Below are 5,919 nucleotides of genomic sequence, written 5' to 3' on the forward strand. Positions count from 1 at the left end.
GAAGGAGGGCACTTTGGGGATGAGCACTGAGTGTTATGTAGAAACTAATTTGACAATAAACTATTTGTAAAAAAAATAAATAAATAAATAAATAAATAAAAAAAAAAAAAGATAATATAAAAAAGTTAAAATAGGAGAATGGGGAAAAAATATACCATACAGACATTAATCAAAAGAAAGCAGAAGTGGCTATATTAATATCAGATAAAGTAGACTTCAGAGCAAAGAAATGTAGTATATAAAAAGGGTCATTACCAGGGCACTTGTGTAGCTCAGTTGGTTAATGGCCCAATGCTTGATCTCAGCCTCAGGTCATGATCTCACAGTTTGCAGAATGGAGTGCAGAGCCTGCTTGGGATTCTCTCTCTCTCTCTCTCTCTCTCTCTCTCACTCTCTCTCTCTCTCTGCTTCTCCCCTGATTGTGCATGCTCTCTCTTTTTCTCAAGATAAATAAATAAACTTAAAAGGGGGGGCACATTATCTCATGATAATAGCTATGATCCAACATAAATACACAGCAATCTTAAAGGTGTATGTACTAAATAACTATAAATTATGTGAAGCAAAAACTAATAGAACTGAAAGGAAAAATAAGATGTATCTACAATTACAACTGGAAACTTCAAGCCATCTCTCTCGACAACTGATAGACAACCAAAGAGAAAACCAACAAGGGTATGGTAAAATTCAACATCAACATCAACAGGATTTAACTGACATTTATAGAATAGTCTACCCAACAACAGAATAAACACTCTTTTCAAAACCCCAAAAAGCATAGGTGTGCCTGCATGGCTCAGTCAGTTAAGTGTCCGACTCTTGATTTCAGCTCAGGTACTGATCTCTAGGTCATGAGATTGAGCCGTGGGAGATTCTCTCTATCCCTCTCCCTCAGCGACTCCCCCACTTGGTCTCTCTCTCTCATAGAATAAATAAATATATTTTTTAAAAAGCCCCCAAAAGCATATACCAAGACAGACCATATCTTGAAGCATAAAACCGGCCTCAACAAATTTAAAAAACCTGAAATCAAAGTGCATTCTCTAACCATAATATAATCAAATTAGAAATTAGCCACAGAAAGATAACAGGAAAATCTCCAAACACTTGGAAACTAAATAATACACTTCCAAATAACCCCTAAGTCACAGAAGTCTGAAAAGTGAAATTTAAAAAATACCCTAAACTAAATGAAAATACGTAAAATTTGTGGAATGAGGGAAATGCAAATCAAAAATACAAGATACTAGTTAATATCCATCACTAGAAAGCAAGTATAGGACAGGAAGTCTTTTGAATGTTCCCAAAATATCATACCAAAAAAGAGAATTACCATATGATCTACTAATTGCACGTCTATGTACTCCACCCAAAAATTGCAAATCGAGACTCAGATTACTAGTACACTCATGTTCATAGCAGCAATACTACCATCAACCCAATGTCCATCAACAGATGAATAGATAAACAAAATGTGATGTACACATACAATGGTATATTCTTAGTCTTAACACAGATGAAACTTTGAAGAACTGCTGAGTGAAATATGCCAGAGACAAAAGACAAATATTGTGGGGCATGTGGGTGGCTCAGTCAGTTGAGCGTCTGACTTCGGCTCAGGTCATGATCTCATGTTCATGGGTTCAAGCCCCATATCACGCTCTGTGCTGACAGCTAGCTCAGAGCCTGGAGCCTGTTTCAGATTCTGTGTCTCCCTTTCTCTGATCCTCCCCTGCTGGCACTGTCTCTCTCTCTCTCTCTCAGAAATAAAAATTAAAAAATAAAAAGTAAAAAAATAAAAAAAGACAAATATTGTAAAATTGTACTTTATGTGGTACATAGAGGAGACAAATTAAGAGACAGAAACAGAATAAAGATACCTGGGGACTGAGGAGGGGGGGAAACAGGGAGTTATTGTTTAATGAGTACAGGGTTTCAGTTTGAAAAATTTCTGGCAATGGACAACGGTAATAGACAGTGTAATAATTGTACAACACTGTACATGTACTAATGCCACTGAATTGTACACCTAGAAATGGTTAAAATGGTAAATTTTATGTTATATACAGTTTACCACAATACAAATAGATACAATACAAAAAGATAGATAGGCAGACAGATATACAGACACAAATGAACAGATTTAAGTGAACCTTTTTTTTGTTTTTAAATCTTTTAAAGGCAATGTTTCTCTGCCCAGGTATTACTTCTAGGGCAGCACACCTTTCAGGATTAAAAGTGTCACAAATGAATATTAATTGAAAATAAATACAAAATTTGGGAGTCCTTGCATATGTCTAATTCTAAATTAATCTTCCGTCAAAGAATGACCAACCATATCAAGAGTAAGTCTTAGGGTAGGGAAAGAAGCTAGGACACTCTCTTAAAAACACTAAATACAGGATAAATAAATGATCTTGTTTCCCAAACTCACACAGGTCACTGGCTTTCAAGGTGTGGTATTAGCTAGACTTGGATCATGGAAACAAATTTATTTTTGACACAACTATCTCCCTGCCTCTGATGCCCATCAGAGACAGATGCTTGAGTTAGTCTTGGAATGTGGTGATGAGCTGATTACAATTTTAAATTATTTTGCAAGGCTCCAAGTAAAGATTCTGTATTCAAAGGGAAGAGACTGCAACATGATTTTATAAGAGAGTGGCTGGGCAATAAACAGAGTTAAAGGGTGATAAGAAGCAATTAAAGTAGCACAGAACCTCTCACAGACAATGTTAAGATACTGTCTTATTTCAAAACTCATTGTGTTGGAATTTGACATATTTAGTGTTTAAGATCTCTTTCAATCCTTTCTGGTGCACCATCAAAAATTCTGGTATTTGATTAGAGATTGTTTGGGGCTAGGGCAGAGGAGGATAAAAGGGTGATAAGCTGAAGAGTTTCTTTTTGAGGTGATGAAAATGTTCTGAACTTCCTGTGGGGATGGTTGCATATTTCTGTGAACATATTAAATCCCCTGATTTTGTAAATTAAATGGGCAAATTGTTTGGTATGTGAATTAAAACTCAATAAGGCTGTTAAAAAAAACAGATCTAATCAGTTATAGGAAATACAGAAAATAGAGAAATGAGTCTATAAAGGAAGAAATTTCAAAAAAGTTGAATCATGGGGCGCCTGGGTGGCTTAGTCGGTTAAGCGTCCGACTTTCGCTTGGGTCATGATCTCGCGGTTCGTGGGTTCGAGCCCCATGTCGGGCTCTGTGCTGACAGCTAGCTCGGAGCCTGGAACCTGTTTCAGAGGCTGTGACTCCCTCTCTCTCTGACCCTCCCTTGTTCACGCTGTCTCTCTCTCTCCTAGAAATAAATAAAACATTTAAAAAAAAAAAAAAGTTGAATCAGAACCTAATCAGTTATAGGAAATGACACAGAAACAAAGCTACAAGAAAGCAGATATAAAATCCAAAAGGCAGGCAATTCTGTAAGGAAACTAATCTGATTTTCTCAACAAATCAATGACATAAAATCAAACAAAATTAGAAGTTGGGGGAGGCAGGGGCACTTGGATGGCTCAGTCAGTTAAGGATCTGACTCTTGGTTTTGGCTCAGGTCAAGGTCTTACAGTTCATGACTTCAAGTCCTATGTCAAGCTCTACACTGACAGCCCAGAGCCTGCTTGGGATTTCTCTCTACCTGTCTCTCTGACCCTCCGCAGCTTGCTCTTTCTCCCCCTCAAAAAATAAATACATAAAAATTAAAAAGTTAAAAAAATAAAAAGAAGAAGTTAGGGGAGAGAGAAACTGCTTTGATTGTTGTTTTCAGTTTTGTTTTAACACATGTGGTAAGACCAAATCCCATCTAGAAATTTTATGTGGAGCTCCATTTGAATAAACCAAATATATTCATGAGACAATCAGGGAAATTCAGCATGTACTATATGATACCAAGGAATTACTGTTAATTTTGCAAAGTGTGATAACAGCATTGTGGTTAAGAAAACAGCAATGTCTACACTAGTCTTTATATTTCTGTGTATGTTTATAGATTCTCATAATTTAAAAAGTACTTTATCAGAAAGAATACAAGAAGAAAAATTGCAGTCAGCAAGCTATGACAACTCTTTGAAGGAACTGTGCTGCAAAGAAGAGCAAAAACTTACTGGAGGCTGGGGACAGAAATGTAGGGCAAAAAAGCAGGATTTTTTTAATGGGAGAAATAATAGTATGCTTGTATACTGATGGGAATGATCAGGAAAAGAGAGAGCAAAGGTGATTTAAAAAAAGGGAGAATTATTAAAGTGCTGTATTTGAATAACAGAGAAGTAGGGATTGACTAATCCCTCCTCTTGCTCACTAGCAGTTCATCTAGAGTAACAGGTGAACAGGTAAACTACATGGGTACAGAAAACAATCGGTGCATACAAATGCTGGTAGGAGTATGTGGAAGTTCTTTTCTGACTGCTTCAATTTTCACAAGTACAATATGAAGTCAGGTCATCCTATGAGTGAAAATGGGAGTCAGTGATTAGGGGTTAAGAGAAGGAGGCATGAAATCAGTCAACTAAAATAGTAGGAGAATGAATGAACTAGGAAAATATCCTGTTTGCCTGGAAATGTTAAAGCCATCATAAGTGAGTGGTCATCAACTGAGTGAGACCAGTCAATGGAATTATGTTTTCTCTAGCCACACTCAGCTGTACAAGTGCAGGTATGAAACAAGCTAGGTTTGAAAAGCACTGAAGGTGTGCTAATGACATGAGAAGTTAAGGAAGTCAAGGGTATGTATACGCAAGAGAGTAATTATAATGATCAACAAAATTTAAGTTTGGTAAGGAAAAAAAAGAAATCATCAAAAGGTGAGAGGCAGGAAAAAGTTAGTAGAATCATGGATTCTAGATTCTGGTGGGGGTGAAAAACAAGTGGGAGTCAGGATGCCAAAATAAGAGAGCAAGAAAGAAAAAAGTAGTAGCCAGAGAGTAAGAAGCATAAAACTGAGATTACTAAGGGGTTAAAATTACTTATAATGAGCAAATCTAAGGTATGACTATAGAAGTGAGTAGCTGAGGTATAATACAGGACATAGGATATCAGTACAGAAAAGGAGTTCAAGATTCTGAGAGGGTATTAAAAGAATCATCACCATGTACACTGAAATCACCCAGAAATCCATATATTCTGAAACTTCTCCAATCAGCATGTAACTGTTATTAAAAGTAAAATTTCATCTTTAAAAATTATAATAACCATTATAAACATGTCATTACAAAGCAATCAAACTGTTATGTTCTGGCATACCATCTTTTTGCAATAACTGGTATCCTTTAGTACCTAAATGAAGTGTTAATAGGGCTCCTGGGTGGCTCAGTCAGTTAGGCCTCTGACTTCAGATCAGGTGAGATCATGATCTCATGATCTTGAGTTCCAGCCCTGTATAGGGCTCTCTACGTCAGCGCAGTGTGCTTTGGATCCTGTCTCCCTTTCTCTCTCTCTGCCCCTCCCCTGCTTGTGCGTGTGTGTGCACACTCTCTCTCAAAACTAAACGTTAAAAAAAAAGTGTAAACATATAATTCCATCAAAGTCACTCTTAATTACTTTTTTAGTTTTTGACAAATATAAGTATATCTTTAATTTATATTCTCATTCTAATAGGAATCAGTTTTTTATCAAAATTGATTATCTTCATTCCAGTTTCCTTAATAAGAAAACATACCACTGGGTGGTTCAGTGGGTTAAGCATCTAACTATTGATTTTGGCTAAGGTCATGATCTCAGTTAGTGAGATGGAGCTTGGGATTCTCTTTCATCCTCTCTCTCTGCCCCCTCCCCACCTCACTTTAAAAATAAATAAATAGGGGCGCCTGGGTGGCTTAGTCGGTTAAGCGTCCGACTTTCGCTTAGGTCATGATCTCGCGGTTCGTGGGTTCGAGCCCCGCGTCGGGCTCTGTGCTGACTGCCAGCTCAGA

At 37.1% G+C, this 5,919-nt stretch overlaps 1 protein-coding gene across 6 annotated transcripts in view; it reads right to left on the minus strand.

The window, feature by feature from the left end:
* The window catches only part of DOCK7 (dedicator of cytokinesis 7), a 220,793-nt gene that overhangs the window by 188,180 nt on the left and 26,694 nt on the right, over positions 1-5,919 (minus strand). The window lies entirely within an intron of this gene.

The sequence above is a fragment of the Hyaena hyaena genome, unplaced genomic scaffold (assembly GCF_003009895.1).
Source record: "Hyaena hyaena isolate Hyena2069 unplaced genomic scaffold, ASM300989v1 scaffold_521, whole genome shotgun sequence".
NCBI classification, from domain to species: Eukaryota; Metazoa; Chordata; class Mammalia; order Carnivora; family Hyaenidae; genus Hyaena; species Hyaena hyaena.